This window comes from Carassius carassius, chromosome 1 (assembly GCF_963082965.1).
Source record: "Carassius carassius chromosome 1, fCarCar2.1, whole genome shotgun sequence".
In the NCBI taxonomy this organism is placed as follows: Eukaryota; Metazoa; Chordata; class Actinopteri; order Cypriniformes; family Cyprinidae; genus Carassius; species Carassius carassius.
Window position 1 is genome coordinate 8,925,001 of NC_081755.1, and position 21,816 is coordinate 8,946,816.

Below are 21,816 nucleotides of genomic sequence, written 5' to 3' on the forward strand. Positions count from 1 at the left end.
GATACTTCTCAGCAATATGCTCAATGTGGGCTCGTTCGGGATTTGAACCCGGGACCTCTCACACCTCTCACACTTGCTCCCATACAGCAATAGAAGAAAAAAAAACACACCCCAACACCAACAAGCCCTCAGATGCTACTGCAACTAGCAAACGCAAGATGAAGGCTCACAGGGCCGTAAAGCGATCCAAGAATCTATTTTTTGCCATATCTCCACTGCTTGGGCTGCATTCCTAAACCAATTTTTGGAAAAATGTCAAGTCAAAGTTTAACCTGCAGATTAATAACTAAGAAGAGCAGAGAGAAGTGGGCATGAAAACATGCAGACACAGCTTTAGTCTTAATTGACAGTGGCGTATGATTGACCCGGGATGGCAGAATGGACTGAAACTGCTCAAGAAATGATGCTGTAAAGACAGAAGAGGGCTCGTCCGGGATTTGAACCCGGGACCTCTCGCACCCTAAGCGAGAATCATACCCCTAGACCAACGAGCCACAAGTTGCTGCTCAGTGGAGGCCACTTTGCCATGTAATTCACTCTGTACAATGCTACGGTCGCTCCAACATCCTGCCTCTTAGCTGACAAGGGCAGAAATAGAGCTCTGACCGGATGCACTGACCAGATTTCTGAGAAACTCAATTTTTACCTACCAGCTCTAGCTTGGCCTACCTTTGTAAAATAATGTTGATTAAAATATCAACGACAAAACAAAAGAGCTGAATTTAACAGCAGAAGTCTACATTGTGGCACTGCCATGCAAATCTTGCTGATGAGAAGCTGTCTGAGGTCTGTACTGCTTCTCCACAGAGGGTCAGGTGACATCTGTCTTCTCAATTTAGTTCCAGCTCAGTTTTATGTGCGTTATAGATTGTTTGGAGGCCATGGTTAAAGGAGGCCACTATAGCAATACATTTTAAGACACACTGCCACAGAGAAAGTTGTGACCTACCCCAAAGCTCCTCCTTGCCAAGCACAGCCAGACAGACCCCAAGGTTCCACCAAGAGTTAAACTCGGATCACTGGATTCAGAGTCCAGAGTGCTAACCATTACACCATGGAACCAACAGTGTCTGCACATCTGTTTGAAGTGTAGAAAACATTCAAGGAGCATCTGCGAAAAGCAACTAACCAGCAAGCATCAGAATGGTGTCCGAAAGCATTCACGGCTCCACTCTGAGTAAACCCAGGATCGAACCTGGGACCTTTAAATGTTCAGTGTAACGCTCTCTTAACCTTGTAAACCAATATTGAGAAAAACATCAAAGCAAAGGACACGAGCCTCCAGTCAACCGCAAACGGCTACCCTGCATGGCAGCCGATCTGAACCATCTTAGACACACCCCCACCTTTCACTGAAAGTGCGGGAACCCAAAGAGCGAAGTGTTGTACAAAGTTTAAATTGCAGATGAGGAACTACGAACAGGGAGAAATTAGCACGAAAACATGCAGGAGTACTATTAAGCAAAAGAAGGCAGAATTGACTGATACTTCTCAGCAATATGCTCAATGTTGGCTCGTCCGGGATTTGAACCCGGGACCTCTCACACCCGAAGCGAGAATCATACCCCTAGACCAACGAGCCACCGTGTACACAGACACTACTCAAAACAAGGAGCTGCAAAGCGGGCTCATCTGGGATTTGAACTTGGGCCCACTTGCTCCCATACAGCAATAAAAGAAAAAAAAACACACCCCAACACCAACAAGCCCTCAGATGCTCCTGCATCTAGCAAACGCAAGATGAAGGCTCACAGGGCCGTAAAGCGATCCAAGAATCTATTTTTTGCCATATCTCCACTACTTGGGCTGCATTCCTAAACCAATTTTTGGAAAAATGTAAAGTCAAACTTTAAACTGCAGATTAAGAACTAAGAAGAGCAAAGAGAAGTGGGCATAAAAACATGCAGACGCAGCTTTAGTCTTAATTGACAGTGGCGTATGATTGACCCGGGATGGCAGAATGGACTGAAACTGCTCAAGAAAAGATGCTGCAAAGACAGAAGAGGGCTCGTCCGGGATTTGAACCCGGGACCTCTCGCACCCTAAGCGAGAATCATACCCCTAGACCAACGAGCCACAAGTTGCTGCTCATTGGAGGCCGCTTTGTCATGTATTTCACTCTGTTCAATGCTACGGTCTCTCCAATATCCTGCCTCTTAGCTGACAAGGGCAGAAATAGAGCTCATGCACTGACCAGATTTCTGAGAAACTCAATTTTTACCTACAAGCTTTAGCTTAACCTACCTTTGTAGAATAATCTTGATTAAAATATCAACGACAAAACACAAGAGCTGAATTCAACAGCTGAAGTCTACATTGTGGCACTGCCACGCAAATCTTGCTGATGAGAAGCTGTCTGAGGTCTGTACTGCTTCTCCACAGAGGGTCAGGTGACATCGGTCTTCTCAATTTAGTTCCAGCTCAGTTTTATGTGAGTTCTAGATTGTTTGGAGGCCATGGTTAAAGGAGGCCACTGTAGCAATACATTTTAAGACACACTGCCACAGAGAAAGTTGTGACATACCCCAAAGCTCCTCCTTGCCAAGCACAACCAGACAGACTCTTGAAGGTTCCACCAAGATTTGAACTCGGATCACTGGATTCAGAGTCCAGAGTGCTAACCGTTACACCATGGAACCAACAGTGTCTGCACATCTGTTTGAAGTGTAGAAAACATTCAAGGAGGCTCTGCGAAAAGCAACTAACCAGCAAGCATCAGAATGGTGTCCGAAAAGCATTCACGGCTCCACTCTGAGTAAAGACCTTTAAATGTTCAGTGTAACGCTCTCTGAACCTTGTAAACCAATATTGAGAAAAACATCAAAGCAAAGGACCCGAGCCTCCAGTCAACCGCAACCGGCTACCCTGCATGGCAGCCGATCTGAACCATCTTAGACACACCCCCACCTTTCAGTGAAAGCGCGGGAACCCAAAGAGCGAAGTGTTGTACAAAGTTTAAATTGGAGATGAGGAACTACGAACAGGGAGAAATCAGCACGAAAACATGCAGGAGTATTATTGGCCGAAAGAAGGCAGAAATGACTGATACTTCTCAGCAATATGCTCAATGTGGGCTCGTCCGGGATTTGAACCCAGGACCTCTCACACCCGAAGCGAGAATCATACCCCTAGACCAACGAGCAACCATGTAACCAGACACAACTCAAAACAAGGAGCTGCAAAGCGGGTTCATTTGGGATTTGAACTTGGGTCCACTTGCTCCCATACAGCAATAGAAGAAAAAAAACACGCCCCAACACCAACAAGCCCTCAGATGCTCCTGCAACTAGCAAACGCAAGATGAAGGCTCACAGGGCCGTAAAGCGATCCAAGAATCTATTTTTTGCCATATCTCCACAGCTTGGGCTGCATTCCTAAACCAATTTTTGGAAAAATGTCGAGTCAAAGTTTAAACTGCAGATTAAGAACTAAGAAGAGCAGAGAGAAGTGGGCATGAAAACATGCAGACGCAGCTTTAGTCTTAATTGACAGTGGCGTATGTTTGACCCGGGAAGGCAGAATGGACTGAAACTGCTCAAGAAAAGATGCTGCAAAGACAGAAGAGGGCTCGTCCAGGGTTTGAACCCGGGACCTCTCGCACCCTAAGCGAGAATCATACCCCTAGAGCAACGAGACACAAGATGCTGCTCAGTGGAGGCCACTTTGCCACGTATTTCACTCTGTTTGATGCTACGGTCGCTCCAACATCCTGCCTCTTAGCTGACAAGGGCAGAAATAGAGCTCATGCACTGACCAGATTTCTGAGAAACTCAATTTTTACCTACAAGCTCTAGCTTAACCTACCTTTGTAGAATAATGTTGATTAAAATATCAACGACAAAACACAAGAGCTGAATTCAACAGCTGAAGTCTACATTGTGGCACTGCCACGCAAATCTTGCTGATGAGAAGCTGGCTGAGGTCTGTACTGCTTCTCCACAGAGGGTCAGGTGACATCGGTCTCCTCAATTTAGTTCCAGCTCAGTTTTATGTGAGTTCTAAATTGTTTGGAGGCCATGGTTAAAGGAGGCCACTGTAGCAATACATTTTAAGACACACTGCCACAGAGAAAGTTGTGACCTACCCCAAAGCTCCTCCTTGCCAAGCACAGCCAGACAGACCCCAAGGTTCCACCAAGAGTTGAACTCAGATCACTGGATTCAGAGTCCAGAGTGCTAACCGTTACACCATGGAACCAACAGTGTCTGCACATCTGTTTGAAGTGTAGAAAACATTCAAGGAGGCTCTGCGAAAAGCAACTAACCAGCAAGAATCAGAATGGTGTCCGAAAAGCATTCACGGCTCCACTCTGAGTAAACCCAGGATCGAACCTGGGACCTTTAAATGTTCAGTGTAACGCTCTCTGAACCTTGTAAACCAATATTGAGAAAAACATCAAAGCAAAGGACCCGAGCCTCCAGTCAACCGCAAACGGCTACCCTGCATGGCAGCCGATCTGAACCATCTTAGACACACCCCCACCTTTCAGTGAAAGCGCGGGAACCCAAAGAGCGAAGTGTTGTACAAAGTTTAAATTGGAGATGAGGAACTACGAACAGGGAGAAATCGGCACGAAAACATGCAGGAGTATTATTGGCAGAAAGGAGGCAGAAATTACTGATACTTCTCAGCAATATGCTCAATGTGGGCTCGTCCGGGATTTGAACCCTGAACCTCTCACACCCAAAGCGAGAATCATACCCCTAGACCAACGAGCCACCATGTAACCAGACACTACTCAAAACAAGGAGCTGCAAAGCGGGTTCATCTGGGATTTGAACTTGGGTCCACTTGCTCCCATACAGCAATAGAAGAAGAAAAAAAACACACCCCAACACCAACAAGCCCTCAGATGCTACTGCATCTAGCAAACGCAAGATGAAGGCTCACAGGGTCGTAAAGCGATCCAAGAATCTATTTTTTGCCATATCTCCACTGCTTGGGCTGCATTCCTAAACCAATTTTTGGAAAAATGTCAAGTCAAAGTTTGCTGCAAAGACAGAAGAGGGCTCGTCTGGTATTTGAACCCGGGACCTCTCGCACCCTAAGCGAGAATCAAACCCCTAGACCAACGAGCCACAAGTTGCTGCTCAGTGGAGGCCCCTTTGCCACGTATTTCACTCTGTTCGATGCTACTGTCACTCCAACATCCTGCCTCTTAGCTGACAAGGGCAGAAATAGAGCTCTGACCAGATGCACTGACCAGATTTCTGAGAAACTCAATTTTTACCTACCAGCTCTAGCTTGGCCTACCTTTGTAGAATAATGTTGATTAAAATATCAACTACAAAACACACAAGCTGAATTTAACAGCAGAAGTCTACATTGTGGCACTGCCACGCAAATCTTGCTGATGAGAAGCTGTCTGAGGTCTGTACTGCTTCTCCACAGAGGGTCAGGTGACATCGGTCTCCTCAATTTAGTTCCAGCTCAGTTTTATGTGAGTTCTAGATTGTTTGGAGGCCATGGTTAAAGGAGGCCACTGTAGCAATACATTTTAAGACACACTGCCACAGAGAAAGTTGCGACCTACCCCAAAGCTCCTCCTTGCCAAGCACAGCCAGACAGACTCTTGAAGGTTCCACCAAGATTTGAACTCAGATCACTGGATTCAGAGTCCAGAGTGCTAACCGTTACACCATGGAACCAACAGTGTCTGCACATCTGTTTGAAGTGTAGAAAACATTCAAGGAGGCTCTGCGAAAAGCAACTAACCAGCAAGCATCAGAATGGTGTCCGAAAAGCATTCACGGCTCCACTCTGAGTAAACCCAGGATCGAACCTGGGACCTTTAAATGTTCAGTGTAACGCTCTCTGAACCTTGTAAACCAATATTGAGAAAAACATCAAAGCAAAGGACCCGAGCCTCCAGTCAACCGCAAACGGCTACCCTGCATGGCAGCCGATCTGAACCATCTTAGACACACCCCCACCTTTCAGTGAAAGCGCGGGAACCCAAAGAGCGAAGTGTTGTACAAAGTTTAAATTGGAGATGAGGAACTACGAACAGGGAGAAATCAGCACGAAAACATGCAGGAGTATTATTGGCCGAAAGAAGGCAGAAATGACTGATACTTCTCAGCAATATGCTCAATGTGGGCTTGTCCAGGATTTGAACCTGGGACCTCTCACACCCGAAGCGAGAATCATACCCCTAGACCAACGAGCAACCATGTAACCAGACACAACTCAAAACAAGGAGCTGCAAAGCGGGTTCATCTGGGATTTGAACTTGGGTCCACTTGCTCCCATACAGCAATAGAAGAAAAAAAACACGCCCCAACACCAACAAGCCCTCAGATGCTCCTGCAACTAGCAAACGCAAGATGAAGGCTCACAGGGCCGTAAAGCGATCCAAGAATCTATTTTTTGCCATATCTCCACAGCTTGGGCTGCATTCCTAAACCAATTTTTGGAAAAATGTCAAGTCAAAGTTTAAACTGCAGATTAAGAACTAAGAAGAGCAGAGAGAAGTGGGCATGAAAACATGCAGACGCAGCTTTAGTCTTAATTGACAGTGGCGTATGTTTGACCCGGGAAGGCAGAATGGACTGAAACTGCTCAAGAAAAGATGCTGCAAAGACAGAAGAGGGCTCGTCCAGGATTTGAACCCGGGACCTCTCGCACCCTAAGCGAGAATCATACCCCTAGACAGACAGACTCTTGAAGGTACCACCAAGTTGCTGCTCAGTGGAGGCCACTTTGCCACGTATTTCACTCTGTTCGATGCTACGGTCGCTCCAACATCCTGCCTCTTAGCTGACAAGGGCAGAAATAGAGCTCTGACCAGATGCACTGACCAGATTTCTGAGAAACTCAATTTTGACCTACCAGCTCTAGCTTGGTCTACTTTTGTAGAATAATGTTGATTAAAATATCAACGACAAAACACAAGAGCTGAATTCAACAGCTGAAGTCTACATTGTGGCACTGCCACGCAAATCTTGCTGATGAGAAGCTGGCTGAGGTCTGTACTGCTTTTCCACAGAGGGTCAGGTGACATCGGTCTCCTCAATTTAGTTCCAGCTCAGTTTTATGTGAGTTCTAAATTGTTTGGAGGCCATGGTTAAAGGAGGCCACTGTAGCAATACATTTTAAGACACACTGCCACAGAGAAAGTTGTGACCTACCCCAAAGCTCCTCCTTGCCAAGCACAGCCAGACAGACCCCAAGGTTCCACCAAGAGTTGAACTCAGATCACTGGATTCAGAGTCCAGAGTGCTAACCGTTACACCATGGAACCAACAGTGTCTGCACATCTGTTTGAAACCAACAAGCCCTCAGATGCTACTGCATCTAGCAAACGCAAGATGAAGGCTCACAGGGTCGTAAAGCGATCCAAGAATCTATTTTTTGCCATATCTCCACTGCTTGGGCTGCATTCCTAAACCAATTTTTGGAAAAATGTCAAGTCAAAGTTTGCTGCAAAGACAGAAGAGGGCTCGTCTGGTATTTGAACCCGGGACCTCTCGCACCCTAAGCGAGAATCAAACCCCTAGACCAACGAGCCACAAGTTGCTGCTCAGTGGAGGCCCCTTTGCCACGTATTTCACTCTGTTCGATGCTACTGTCACTCCAACATCCTGCCTCTTAGCTGACAAGGGCAGAAATAGAGCTCTGACCAGATGCACTGACCAGATTTCTGAGAAACTCAATTTTTACCTACCAGCTCTAGCTTGGCCTACCTTTGTAGAATAATGTTGATTAAAATATCAACTACAAAACACACAAGCTGAATTTAACAGCAGAAGTCTACATTGTGGCACTGCCACGCAAATCTTGCTGATGAGAAGCTGTCTGAGGTCTGTACTGCTTCTCCACAGAGGGTCAGGTGACATCGGTCTCCTCAATTTAGTTCCAGCTCAGTTTTATGTGAGTTCTAGATTGTTTGGAGGCCATGGTTAAAGGAGGCCACTGTAGCAATACATTTTAAGACACACTGCCACAGAGAAAGTTGTGACCTACCCCAAAGCTCCTCCTTGCCAAGCACAGCCAGACAGACTCTTGAAGGTTCCACCAAGATTTGAACTCAGATCACTGGATTCAGAGTCCAGAGTGCTAACCGTTACACCATGGAACCAACAGTGTCTGCACATCTGTTTGAAGTGTAGAAAACATTCAAGGAGGCTCTGCGAAAAGCAACTAACCAGCAAGCATCAGAATGGTGTCCGAAAAGCATTCACGGCTCCACTCTGAGTAAACCCAGGATCGAACCTGGGACCTTTAAATGTTCAGTGTAACGCTCTCTGAACCTTGTAAACCAATATTGAGAAAAACATCAAAGCAAAGGACCCGAGCCTCCAGTCAACCGCAAACGGCTACCCTGCATGGCAGCCGATCTGAACCATCTTAGACACACCCCCACCTTTCAGTGAAAGCGCGGGAACCCAAAGAGCGAAGTGTTGTACAAAGTTTAAATTGGAGATGAGGAACTACGAACAGGGAGAAATCAGCACGAAAACATGCAGGAGTATTATTGGCCGAAAGAAGGCAGAAATGACTGATACTTCTCAGCAATATGCTCAATGTGGGCTCGTCCAGGATTTGAACCTGGGACCTCTCACACCCGAAGCGAGAATCATACCCCTAGACCAACGAGCAACCATGTAACCAGACACAACTCAAAACAAGGAGCTGCAAAGCGGGTTCATCTGGGATTTGAACTTGGGTCCACTTGCTCCCATACAGCAATAGAAGAAAAAAAACACGCCCCAACACCAACAAGCCCTCAGATGCTCCTGCAACTAGCAAACGCAAGATGAAGGCTCACAGGGCCGTAAAGCGATCCAAGAATCTATTTTTTGCCATATCTCCACAGCTTGGGCTGCATTCCTAAACCAATTTTTGGAAAAATGTCAAGTCAAAGTTTAAACTGCAGATTAAGAACTAAGAAGAGCAGAGAGAAGTAGGCATGAAAACATGCAGACGCAGCTTTAGTCTTAATTGACAGTGGCGTATGTTTGACCCGGGAAGGCAGAATGGACTGAAACTGCTCAAGAAAAGATGCTGCAAAGACAGAAGAGGGCTCGTCCAGGATTTGAACCCGGGACCTCTCGCACCCTAAGCGAGAATCATACCCCTAGACCAACGAGCCACAAGATGCTGCTCAGTGGAGGCCACTTTGCCACGTATTTCACTCTGTTTGATGCTACGGTCGCTCCAACATCCTGCCTCTTAGCTGACAAGGGCAGAAATAGAGCTCTGACCAGATGCACTGACCAGATTTCTGAGAAACTCAATTTTTACCTACCAGCTCTAGCTTGGCCTACCTTTGTAGAATAATGTTGATTAAAATATCAACTACAAAACACACAAGCTGAATTTAACAGCAGAAGTCTACATTGTGGCACTGCCACGCAAATCTTGCTGATGAGAAGCTGTCTGAGGTCTGTACTGCTTCTCCACAGAGGGTCAGGTGACATCGGTCTCCTCAATTTAGTTCCAGCTCAGTTTTATGTGAGTTCTAGATTGTTTGGAGGCCATGGTTAAAGGAGGCCACTGTAGCAATACATTTTAAGACACACTGCCACAGAGAAAGTTGTGACATACCCCAAAGCACCTCCTTGCCAAGCACAGCCAGACAGACTCTTGAAGGTACCACCAAGTTGCTGCTCAGTGGAGGCCACTTTGCCACGTATTTCACTCTGTTCGATGCTACGGTCGCTCCAACATCCTGCCTCTTAGCTGACAAGGGCAGAAATAGAGCTCTGACCAGATGCACTGACCAGATTTCTGAGAAACTCAATTTTGACCTACCAGCTCTAGCTTGGTCTACTTTTGTAGAATAATGTTGATTAAAATATCAACGACAAAACACAAGAGCTGAATTTAACAGCAGAAGTCTACATTGTGGCACTGCCACGCAAATCTTGCTGATGAGAAGCTGTCTGAGGTCTGTACTGCTTCTCCACAGAGGGTCAGGTGACATCTGTCTTCTCAATTTAGTTCCAGCTCAGTTTTATGTGAGTTCTAGATTGTTTGGAGGCCATGGTTAAAGGAGGCCACTGTAGCAATACATTTTAAGACACACTGCCACAGAGAAAGTTGTGACCTACCCCAAAGCTCCTCCTTGCCAAGCACAGCCAGACAGACTCTTGAAGGTTCCACCAAGATTTGAACTCAGATCACTGGATTCAGAGTCCAGAGTGCTAACCGTTACACCATGGAACCAACAGTGTCTGCACATCTGTTTGAAGTGTAGAAAACATTCAAGGAGGCTCTGCGAAAAGCAACTAACCAGCAAGCATCAGAATGGTGTCCGAAAAGCATTCACGGCTCCACTCTGAGTAAACCCAGGATCGAACCTGGGACCTTTAAATGTTCAGTGTAACGCTCTCTGAACCTTGTAAACCAATATTGAGAAAAACATCAAAGCAAAGGACCCGAGCCTCCAGTCAACCGCAACCGGCTACCCTGCATGGCAGCCGATCTGAACCATCTTAGACACACCCCCACCTTTCAGTGAAAGCGCGGGAACCCAAAGAGCGAAGTGTTGTACAAAGTTTAAATTGGAGATGAGGAACTACGAACAGGGAGAAATCAGCACGAAAACATGCAGGAGTATTATTGGCCGAAAGAAGGCAGAAATGACTGATACTTCTCAGCAATATGCTCAATGTGGGCTCGTCCGGGATTTGAACCCAGGACCTCTCACACCCGAAGCGAGAATCATACCCCTAGACCAACGAGCAACCATGTAACCAGACACAACTCAAAACAAGGAGCTGCAAAGCGGGTTCATCTGGGATTTGAACTTGGGTCCACTTGCTCCCATACAGCAATAGAAGAAAAAAAACACGCCCCAACACCAACAAGCCCTCAGATGCTCCTGCAACTAGCAAACGCAAGATGAAGGCTCACAGGGCCGTAAAGCGATCCAAGAATCTATTTTTTGCCATATCTCCACAGCTTGGGCTGCATTCCTAAACCAATTTTTGGAAAAATGTCGAGTCAAAGTTTAAACTGCAGATTAAGAACTAAGAAGAGCAGAGAGAAGTGGGCATGAAAACATGCAGACGCAGCTTTAGTCTTAATTGACAGTGGCGTATGTTTGACCCGGGAAGGCAGAATGGACTGAAACTGCTCAAGAAAAGATGCTGCAAAGACAGAAGAGGGCTCGTCCAGGGTTTGAACCCGGGACCTCTCGCACCCTAAGCGAGAATCATACCCCTAGAGCAACGAGACACAAGATGCTGCTCAGTGGAGGCCACTTTGCCACGTATTTCACTCTGTTTGATGCTACGGTCGCTCCAACATCCTGCCTCTTAGCTGACAAGGGCAGAAATAGAGCTCATGCACTGACCAGATTTCTGAGAAACTCAATTTTTACCTACAAGCTCTAGCTTAACCTACCTTTGTAGAATAATGTTGATTAAAATATCAACGACAAAACACAAGAGCTGAATTCAACAGCTGAAGTCTACATTGTGGCACTGCCACGCAAATCTTGCTGATGAGAAGCTGGCTGAGGTCTGTACTGCTTCTCCACAGAGGGTCAGGTGACATCGGTCTCCTCAATTTAGTTCCAGCTCAGTTTTATGTGAGTTCTAAATTGTTTGGAGGCCATGGTTAAAGGAGGCCACTGTAGCAATACATTTTAAGACACACTGCCACAGAGAAAGTTGTGACCTACCCCAAAGCTCCTCCTTGCCAAGCACAGCCAGACAGACCCCAAGGTTCCACCAAGAGTTGAACTCAGATCACTGGATTCAGAGTCCAGAGTGCTAACCGTTACACCATGGAACCAACAGTGTCTGCACATCTGTTTGAAGTGTAGAAAACATTCAAGGAGGCTCTGCAAAAAGCAACTAACCAGCAAGAATCAGAATGGTGTCCGAAAAGCATTCACGGCTCCACTCTGAGTAAACCCAGGATCGAACCTGGGACCTTTAAATGTTCAGTGTAACGCTCTCTGAACCTTGTAAACCAATATTGAGAAAAACATCAAAGCAAAGGACCCGAGCCTCCAGTCAACCGCAAACGGCTACCCTGCATGGCAGCCGATCTGAACCATCTTAGACACACCCCCACCTTTCAGTGAAAGCGCGGGAACCCAAAGAGCGAAGTGTTGTACAAAGTTTAAATTGGAGATGAGGAACTACGAACAGGGAGAAATCGGCACGAAAACATGCAGGAGTATTATTGGCAGAAAGGAGGCAGAAATTACTGATACTTCTCAGCAATATGCTCAATGTGGGCTCGTCCGGGATTTGAACCCTGAACCTCTCACACCCGAAGCGAGAATCATACCCCTAGACCAACGAGCCACCATGTAACCAGACACTACTCAAAACAAGGAGCTGCAAAGCGGGTTCATCTGGGATTTGAACTTGGGTCCACTTGCTCCCATACAGCAATAGAAGAAGAAAAAAAACACACCCCAACACCAACAAGCCCTCAGATGCTACTGCATCTAGCAAACGCAAGATGAAGGCTCACAGGGTCGTAAAGCGATCCAAGAATCTATTTTTTGCCATATCTCCACTGCTTGGGCTGCATTCCTAAACCAATTTTTGGAAAAATGTCAAGTCAAAGTTTGCTGCAAAGACAGAAGAGGGCTCGTCTGGTATTTGAACCCGGGACCTCTCGCACCCTAAGCGAGAATCAAACCCCTAGACCAACGAGCCACAAGTTGCTGCTCAGTGGAGGCCCCTTTGCCACGTATTTCACTCTGTTCGATGCTACTGTTACTCCAACATCCTGCCTCTTAGCTGACAAGGGCAGAAATAGAGCTCTGACCAGATGCACTGACCAGATTTCTGAGAAACTCAATTTTTACCTACCAGCTCTAGCTTGGCCTACCTTTGTAGAATAATGTTGATTAAAATATCAACTACAAAACACACAAGCTGAATTTAACAGCAGAAGTCTACATTGTGGCACTGCCACGCAAATCTTGCTGATGAGAAGCTGTCTGAGGTCTGTACTGCTTCTCCACAGAGGGTCAGGTGACATCGGTCTCCTCAATTTAGTTCCAGCTCAGTTTTATGTGAGTTCTAGATTGTTTGGAGGCCATGGTTAAAGGAGGCCACTGTAGCAATACATTTTAAGACACACTGCCACAGAGAAAGTTGCGACCTACCCCAAAGCTCCTCCTTGCCAAGCACAGCCAGACAGACTCTTGAAGGTTCCACCAAGATTTGAACTCAGATCACTGGATTCAGAGTCCAGAGTGCTAACCGTTACACCATGGAACCAACAGTGTCTGCACATCTGTTTGAAGTGTAGAAAACATTCAAGGAGGCTCTGCGAAAAGCAACTAACCAGCAAGCATCAGAATGGTGTCCGAAAAGCATTCACGGCTCCACTCTGAGTAAACCCAGGATCGAACCTGGGACCTTTAAATGTTCAGTGTAACGCTCTCTGAACCTTGTAAACCAATATTGAGAAAAACATCAAAGCAAAGGACCCGAGCCTCCAGTCAACCGCAAACGGCTACCCTGCATGGCAGCCGATCTGAACCATCTTAGACACACCCCCACCTTTCAGTGAAAGCGCGGGAACCCAAAGAGCGAAGTGTTGTACAAAGTTTAAATTGGAGATGAGGAACTACGAACAGGGAGAAATCAGCACGAAAACATGCAGGAGTATTATTGGCCGAAAGAAGGCAGAAATGACTGATACTTCTCAGCAATATGCTCAATGTGGGCTTGTCCAGGATTTGAACCTGGGACCTCTCACACCCGAAGCGAGAATCATACCCCTAGACCAACGAGCAACCATGTAACCAGACACAACTCAAAACAAGGAGCTGCAAAGCGGGTTCATCTGGGATTTGAACTTGGGTCCACTTGCTCCCATACAGCAATAGAAGAAAAAAAACACGCCCCAACACCAACAAGCCCTCAGATGCTCCTGCAACTAGCAAACGCAAGATGAAGGCTCACAGGGCCGTAAAGCGATCCAAGAATCTATTTTTTGCCATATCTCCACAGCTTGGGCTGCATTCCTAAACCAATTTTTGGAAAAATGTCAAGTCAAAGTTTAAACTGCAGATTAAGAACTAAGAAGAGCAGAGAGAAGTGGGCATGAAAACATGCAGACGCAGCTTTAGTCTTAATTGACAGTGGCGTATGTTTGACCCGGGAAGGCAGAATGGACTGAAACTGCTCAAGAAAAGATGCTGCAAAGACAGAAGAGGGCTCGTCCAGGATTTGAACCCGGGACCTCTCGCACCCTAAGCGAGAATCATACCCCTAGACAGACAGACTCTTGAAGGTACCACCAAGTTGCTGCTCAGTGGAGGCCACTTTGCCACGTATTTCACTCTGTTCGATGCTACGGTCGCTCCAACATCCTGCCTCTTAGCTGACAAGGGCAGAAATAGAGCTCTGACCAGATGCACTGACCAGATTTCTGAGAAACTCAATTTTGACCTACCAGCTCTAGCTTGGTCTACTTTTGTAGAATAATGTTGATTAAAATATCAACGACAAAACACAAGAGCTGAATTCAACAGCTGAAGTCTACATTGTGGCACTGCCACGCAAATCTTGCTGATGAGAAGCTGGCTGAGGTCTGTACTGCTTTTCCACAGAGGGTCAGGTGACATCGGTCTCCTCAATTTAGTTCCAGCTCAGTTTTATGTGAGTTCTAAATTGTTTGGAGGCCATGGTTAAAGGAGGCCACTGTAGCAATACATTTTAAGACACACTGCCACAGAGAAAGTTGTGACCTACCCCAAAGCTCCTCCTTGCCAAGCACAGCCAGACAGACCCCAAGGTTCCACCAAGAGTTGAACTCAGATCACTGGATTCAGAGTCCAGAGTGCTAACCGTTACACCATGGAACCAACAGTGTCTGCACATCTGTTTGAAACCAACAAGCCCTCAGATGCTACTGCATCTAGCAAACGCAAGATGAAGGCTCACAGGGTCGTAAAGCGATCCAAGAATCTATTTTTTGCCATATCTCCACTGCTTGGGCTGCATTCCTAAACCAATTTTTGGAAAAATGTCAAGTCAAAGTTTGCTGCAAAGACAGAAGAGGGCTCGTCTGGTATTTGAACCCGGGACCTCTCGCACCCTAAGCGAGAATCAAACCCCTAGACCAACGAGCCACAAGTTGCTGCTCAGTGGAGGCCCCTTTGCCACGTATTTCACTCTGTTCGATGCTACTGTCACTCCAACATCCTGCCTCTTAGCTGACAAGGGCAGAAATAGAGCTCTGACCAGATGCACTGACCAGATTTCTGAGAAACTCAATTTTTACCTACCAGCTCTAGCTTGGCCTACCTTTGTAGAATAATGTTGATTAAAATATCAACTACAAAACACACAAGCTGAATTTAACAGCAGAAGTCTACATTGTGGCACTGCCACGCAAATCTTGCTGATGAGAAGCTGTCTGAGGTCTGTACTGCTTCTCCACAGAGGGTCAGGTGACATCGGTCTCCTCAATTTAGTTCCAGCTCAGTTTTATGTGAGTTCTAGATTGTTTGGAGGCCATGGTTAAAGGAGGCCACTGTAGCAATACATTTTAAGACACACTGCCACAGAGAAAGTTGTGACCTACCCCAAAGCTCCTCCTTGCCAAGCACAGCCAGACAGACTCTTGAAGGTTCCACCAAGATTTGAACTCAGATCACTGGATTCAGAGTCCAGAGTGCTAACCGTTACACCATGGAACCAACAGTGTCTGCACATCTGTTTGAAGTGTAGAAAACATTCAAGGAGGCTCTGCGAAAAGCAACTAACCAGCAAGCATCAGAATGGTGTCCGAAAAGCATTCACGGCTCCACTCTGAGTAAACCCAGGATCGAACCTGGGACCTTTAAATGTTCAGTGTAACGCTCTCTGAACCTTGTAAACCAATATTGAGAAAAACATCAAAGCAAAGGACCCGAGCCTCCAGTCAACCGCAAACGGCTACCCTGCATGGCAGCCGATCTGAACCATCTTAGACACACCCCCACCTTTCAGTGAAAGCGCGGGAACCCAAAGAGCGAAGTGTTGTACAAAGTTTAAATTGGAGATGAGGAACTACGAACAGGGAGAAATCAGCACGAAAACATGCAGGAGTATTATTGGCCGAAAGAAGGCAGAAATGACTGATACTTCTCAGCAATATGCTCAATGTGGGCTCGTCCAGGATTTGAACCTGGGACCTCTCACACCCGAAGCGAGAATCATACCCCTAGACCAACGAGCAACCATGTAACCAGACACAACTCAAAACAAGGAGCTGCAAAGCGGGTTCATCTGGGATTTGAACTTGGGTCCACTTGCTCCCATACAGCAATAGAAGAAAAAAAACACGCCCCAACACCAACAAGCCCTCAGATGCTCCTGCAACTAGCAAACGCAAGATGAAGGCTCACAGGGCCGTAAAGCGATCCAAGAATCTATTTTTTGCCATATCTCCACAGCTTGGGCTGCATTCCTAAACCAATTTTTGGAAAAATGTCAAGTCAAAGTTTAAACTGCAGATTAAGAACTAAGAAGAGCAGAGAGAAGTGGGCATGAAAACATGCAGACGCAGCTTTAGTCTTAATTGACAGTGGCGTATGTTTGACCCGGGAAGGCAGAATGGACTGAAACTGCTCAAGAAAAGATGCTGCAAAGACAGAAGAGGGCTCGTCCAGGATTTGAACCCGGGACCTCTCGCACCCTAAGCGAGAATCATACCCCTAGACCAACGAGCCACAAGATGCTGCTCAGTGGAGGCCACTTTGCCACGTATTTCACTCTGTTTGATGCTACGGTCGCTCCAACATCCTGCCTCTTAGCTGACAAGGGCAGAAATAGAGCTCTGACCAGATGCACTGACCAGATTTCTGAGAAACTCAATTTTTACCTACCAGCTCTAGCTTGGCCTACCTTTGTAGAATAATGTTGATTAAAATATCAACTACAAAACACACAAGCTGAATTTAACAGCAGAAGTCTACATTGTGGCACTGCCACGCAAATCTTGCTGATGAGAAGCTGTCTGAGGTCTGTACTGCTTCTCCACAGAGGGTCAGGTGACATCGGTCTCCTCAATTTAGTTCCAGCTCAGTTTTATGTGAGTTCTAGATTGTTTGGAGGCCATGGTTAAAGGAGGCCACTGTAGCAATACATTTTAAGACACACTGCCACAGAGAAAGTTGTGACATACCCCAAAGCACCTCCTTGCCAAGCACAGCCAGACAGACTCTTGAAGGTACCACCAAGTTGCTGCTCAGTGGAGGCCACTTTGCCACGTATTTCACTCTGTTCGATGCTACGGTCGCTCCAACATCCTGCCTCTTAGCTGACAAGGGCAGAAATAGAGCTCTGACCAGATGCACTGACCAGATTTCTGAGAAACTCAATTTTGACCTACCAGCTCTAGCTTGGTCTACTTTTGTAGAATAATGTTGATTAAAATATCAACGACAAAACACAAGAGCTGAATTTAACAGCAGAAGTCTACATTGTGGCACTGCCACGCAAATCTTGCTGATGAGAAGCTGTCTGAGGTCTGTACTGCTTCTCCACAGAGGGTCAGGTGACATCTGTCTTCTCAATTTAGTTCCAGCTCAGTTTTATGTGAGTTCTAGATTGTTTGGAGGCCATGGTTAAAGGAGGCCACTGTAGCAATACATTTTAAGACACACTGCCACAGAGAAAGTTGTGACCTACCCCAAAGCTCCTCCTTGCCAAGCACAGCCAGACAGACTCTTGAAGGTTCCACCAAGATTTGAACTCAGATCACTGGATTCAGAGTCCAGAGTGCTAACCGTTACACCATGGAACCAACAGTGTCTGCACATCTGTTTGAAGTGTAGAAAACATTCAAGGAGGCTCTGCGAAAAGCAACTAACCAGCAAGCATCAGAATGGTGTCCGAAAAGCATTCACGGCTCCACTCTGAGTAAACCCAGGATCGAACTTGGGACCTTTAAATGTTCAGTGTAACGCTCTCTGAACCTTGTAAACCAATATTGAGAAAAACATCAAAGCAAAGGACCCGAGCCTCCAGTCAACCGCAAACGGCTACCCTGCATGGCAGCCGATCTGAACCATCTTAGACACACCCCCACCTTTCAGTGAAAGCGCGGGAACCCAAAGAGCGAAGTGTTGTACAAAGTTTAAATTGGAGATGAGGAACTACGAACAGGGAGAAATCAGCACGAAAACATGCAGGAGTATTATTGGCCGAAAGAAGGCAGAAATGACTGATACTTCTCAGCAATATGCTCAATGTGGGCTCGTCCGGGATTTGAACCCGGGACCTCTCACACCCGAAGCGAGAATCATACCCCTAGACCAACGAGCAACCATGTAACCAGACACAACTCAAAACAAGGAGCTGCAAAGCGGGTTCATCTGGGATTTGAACTTGGGTCCACTTGCTCCCATACAGCAATAGAAGAAAAAAAACACGCCCCAACACCAACAAGCCCTCAGATGCTCCTGCAACTAGCAAACGCAAGATGAAGGCTCACAGGGCCGTAAAGCGATCCAAGAATCTATTTTTTGCCATATCTCCACAGCTTGGGCTGCATTCCTAAACCAATTTTTGGATAAATGTCAAGTCAAACTTTAAACTGCAGATTAAGAACTAAGAAGAGCAGAGAGAAGTGGGCATGAAAACATGCAGACGCAGCTTTAGTCTTAATTGACAGTGGCGTATGTTTGACCCGGGAAGGCAGAATGGACTGAAACTGCTCAAGAAAAGATGCTGCAAAGACAGAAGAGGGCTCGTCCAGGATTTGAACCCGGGACCTCTCGCACCCTAAGTGAGAATCATACCCCTAGACCAACGAGACACAAGATGCTGCTCAGTGGAGGCCACTTTGCCACGTATTTCACTCTGTTTGATGCTACGGTCGCTCCAACATCCTGCCTCTTAGCTGACAAGGGCAGAAATAGAGCTCATGCACTGACCAGATTTCTGAGAAACTCAATTTTTACCTACAAGCTCTAGCTTAACCTACCTTTGTAGAATAATGTTGATTAAAATATCAACGACAAAACACAAGAGCTGAATTCAACAGCTGAAGTCTACATTGTGGCACTGCCACGCAAATCTTGCTGATGAGAAGCTGGCTGAGGTCTGTACTGCTTCTCCACAGAGGGTCAGGTGACATCGGTCTCCTCAATTTAGTTCCAGCTCAGTTTTATGTGAGTTCTAAATTGTTTGGAGGCCATGGTTAAAGGAGGCCACTGTAGCAATACATTTTAAGACACACTGCCACAGAGAAAGTTGTGACCTACCCCAAAGCTCCTCCTTGCCAAGCACAGCCAGACAGACCCCAAGGTTCCACCAAGAGTTGAACTCAGATCACTGGATTCAGAGTCCAGAGTGCTAACCGTTACACCATGGAACCAACAGTGTCTGCACATCTGTTTGAAGTGTAGAAAACATTCAAGGAGGCTCTGCGAAAAGCAACTAACCAGCAAGAATCAGAATGGTGTCCGAAAAGCATTCACGGCTCCACTCTGAGTAAACCCAGGATCGAACCTGGGACCTTTAAATGTTCAGTGTAACGCTCTCTGAACCTTGTAAACCAATATTGAGAAAAACATCAAAGCAAAGGACCCGAGCCTCCAGTCAACCGCAAACGGCTACCCTGCATGGCAGCCGATCTGAACCATCTTAGACACACCCCCACCTTTCAGTGAAAGCGCGGGAACCCAAAGAGCGAAGTGTTGTACAAAGTTTAAATTGGAGATGAGGAACTACGAACAGGGAGAAATCGGCACGAAAACATGCAGGAGTATTATTGGCAGAAAGGAGGCAGAAATGACTGATACTTCTCAGCAATATGCTCAATGTGGGCTCGTCCGGGATTTGAACCCTGAACCTCTCACACCCGAAGCGAGAATCATACCCCTAGACCAACGAGCCACCATGTAACCAGACACTACTCAAAACAAGGAGCTGCAAAGCGGGTTCATCTGGGATTTGAACTTGGGTCCACTTGCTCCCATACAGCAATAGAAGAAGAAAAAAAACACACCCCAACACCAACAAGCCCTCAGATGCTACTGCATCTAGCAAACGCAAGATGAAGGCTCACAGGGTCGTAAAGCGATCCAAGAATCTATTTTTTGCCATATCTCCACTGCTTGGGCTGCATTCCTAAACCAATTTTTGGAAAAATGTCAAGTCAAAGTTTGCTGCAAAGACAGAAGAGGGCTCGTCTGGTATTTGAACCCGGGACCTCTCGCACCCTAAGCGAGAATCAAACCCCTAGACCAACGAGCCACAAGTTGCTGCTCAGTGGAGGCCCCTTTGCCACGTATTTCACTCTGTTCGATGCTACTGTCACTCCAACATCCTGCCTCTTAGCTGACAAGGGCAGAAATAGAGCTCTGACCAGATGCACTGACCAGATTTCTGAGAAACTCAATTTTTACCTACCAGCTCTAGCTTGGTCTACTTTTGTAGAATAATGTTGATTAAAATATCAACGACAAAACACAAGAGTTGAATTTAACAGCAGAAGTCTACATTGTGGCACTGCCACGCAAATCTTGCTGATGAGAAGCTGTCTGAGGTCTGTACTGCTTCTCCACAGAGGGTCAGGTGACATCGGTCTTCTCAATTTAGTTCCAGCTCAGTTTTATGTGAGTTCTAGATTGTTTGGAGGCCATGGTTAAAGGAGGCCAGTGTAGCAATACATTTTAATACACACTGCCACAGAGAAAGTTGTGACATACCCCAAAGCTCCTCCTTGCCAAGCACAGGCAGAAAGACTCTTGAAGGTTCCACCAAGATTTGAACTCAGATCACTGGATTCAGAGTCCAGAGTGCTAACCGTTACACCATGGAACCAACAGTGTCTGCACATCTGTTTGAAGTGTAGAAAACATTCAAGGAGGCTCTGCAAAAAGCAACTAACCAGCAAGCATCAGAATGGTGTCCGAAAAGCATTCACGGCTCCACTCTGAGTAAACCCAGGATCAACCCTGGGACCTTTAAATGTTCAGTGTAACGCTCTCTGAACCTTGTAAACCAATATTGAGAAAAACATCAAAGCAAAGGACACGAGCCTCCAGTCAACCGCAAACGGCTACCCTGCATGGCAGCCGATCTGAACCATCTTAGACACACCCCCACCTTTCAGTGAAAGTGCAGGAACCTAAAGAGCGAAGTGTTGTACAAAGCTTAAATTGCAGATGAGGAACTACGAACAGGGAGAAATCGGCACGAAAATATGCAGGAGTACTATTGACCGAAAGAAGGCAGAATTGATTGATACTTCTCAGCAAAAAGCTCAATGTGGCTCGTCCGGGATTTGAACCCGGGACCTCTCACAGCCGAAGCGAGAATCATACCCCTAGACCAACGAGCCACCATGCACCCAGACACTACTCAAAACAAGGAGCTGCAAAGCGGGCTCATCTGGGATTTGAACTTGGGCCCACTTGCTCCCATACAGCAATAAAAGAAAAAAAAAACACACCAACACCAACAAGCCCTCAAATGCTCCTGCATCTAGCAAACGCAAGATGAAGGCTCACAGGACTGTGAAGCGATCCAAGAATCTATGTTTTGCCATATCTCCACTGCTTGGGCTGCATTCCTAAACCAATTTTTGGAAAAATGTCAAGTCAAAGTTTAAACTGCAGATTAAGAACTAAGAAGGGCAGAGAGAAGTGGACATGAAAACATGCAGACGCAGCTTTAGTCTTAATTGACAGTGGCGTATGTTTGACCCAGGATGGCAGAATGGACTGAAAATGCTCAAGAAAAGATGGTGCAAAGACAGAAGAGGGCTCGTCCGGGATTTGAACCCGGGACCTCTCGCACCCTAAGCGAGAATCATACCCCTAGACCAACGAGCCACAAGTTGCTACTCAGTGGAGGCCACTTTGCCATGTATTTCACTCTGTTCAATGCTACG

General features: G+C 46.4%; 12 non-coding genes across 12 annotated transcripts; all 12 read right to left on the reverse strand.

Annotated features, from left to right (window-relative positions):
- Nucleotides 1-422: 422 nt before the first annotated feature.
- trnap-agg (transfer RNA proline (anticodon AGG)) lies at nucleotides 423-494 on the reverse strand. The gene has a single exon. It is a non-coding gene; the product is annotated as a tRNA-Pro (tRNA).
- A 1,016-nt stretch (nucleotides 495-1,510) lies between these two features.
- trnap-cgg (transfer RNA proline (anticodon CGG)) lies at nucleotides 1,511-1,582 on the reverse strand. The gene has a single exon. It is a non-coding gene; the product is annotated as a tRNA-Pro (tRNA).
- A 422-nt stretch (nucleotides 1,583-2,004) lies between these two features.
- trnap-agg (transfer RNA proline (anticodon AGG)) lies at nucleotides 2,005-2,076 on the reverse strand. The gene has a single exon. It is a non-coding gene; the product is annotated as a tRNA-Pro (tRNA).
- A 491-nt stretch (nucleotides 2,077-2,567) lies between these two features.
- On the reverse strand, nucleotides 2,568-2,639 carry trnaq-cug (transfer RNA glutamine (anticodon CUG)). Its single transcript has one exon. It is a non-coding gene; the product is annotated as a tRNA-Gln (tRNA).
- Nucleotides 2,640-4,646: 2,007 nt separating this feature from the next.
- trnap-ugg (transfer RNA proline (anticodon UGG)) lies at nucleotides 4,647-4,718 on the reverse strand. Its single transcript has one exon. It is a non-coding gene; the product is annotated as a tRNA-Pro (tRNA).
- A 4,304-nt stretch (nucleotides 4,719-9,022) lies between these two features.
- Nucleotides 9,023-9,094, reverse strand: trnap-agg (transfer RNA proline (anticodon AGG)). Its single transcript has one exon. It is a non-coding gene; the product is annotated as a tRNA-Pro (tRNA).
- Nucleotides 9,095-12,194: 3,100 nt separating this feature from the next.
- Nucleotides 12,195-12,266, reverse strand: trnap-cgg (transfer RNA proline (anticodon CGG)). The gene has a single exon. It is a non-coding gene; the product is annotated as a tRNA-Pro (tRNA).
- A 4,304-nt stretch (nucleotides 12,267-16,570) lies between these two features.
- On the reverse strand, nucleotides 16,571-16,642 carry trnap-agg (transfer RNA proline (anticodon AGG)). Its single transcript has one exon. It is a non-coding gene; the product is annotated as a tRNA-Pro (tRNA).
- A 1,525-nt stretch (nucleotides 16,643-18,167) lies between these two features.
- On the reverse strand, nucleotides 18,168-18,239 carry trnap-cgg (transfer RNA proline (anticodon CGG)). Its single transcript has one exon. It is a non-coding gene; the product is annotated as a tRNA-Pro (tRNA).
- A 1,503-nt stretch (nucleotides 18,240-19,742) lies between these two features.
- trnap-cgg (transfer RNA proline (anticodon CGG)) lies at nucleotides 19,743-19,814 on the reverse strand. The gene has a single exon. It is a non-coding gene; the product is annotated as a tRNA-Pro (tRNA).
- A 1,378-nt stretch (nucleotides 19,815-21,192) lies between these two features.
- On the reverse strand, nucleotides 21,193-21,264 carry trnap-cgg (transfer RNA proline (anticodon CGG)). The gene has a single exon. It is a non-coding gene; the product is annotated as a tRNA-Pro (tRNA).
- A 421-nt stretch (nucleotides 21,265-21,685) lies between these two features.
- On the reverse strand, nucleotides 21,686-21,757 carry trnap-agg (transfer RNA proline (anticodon AGG)). The gene has a single exon. It is a non-coding gene; the product is annotated as a tRNA-Pro (tRNA).
- Nucleotides 21,758-21,816: the final 59 nt, after the last annotated feature.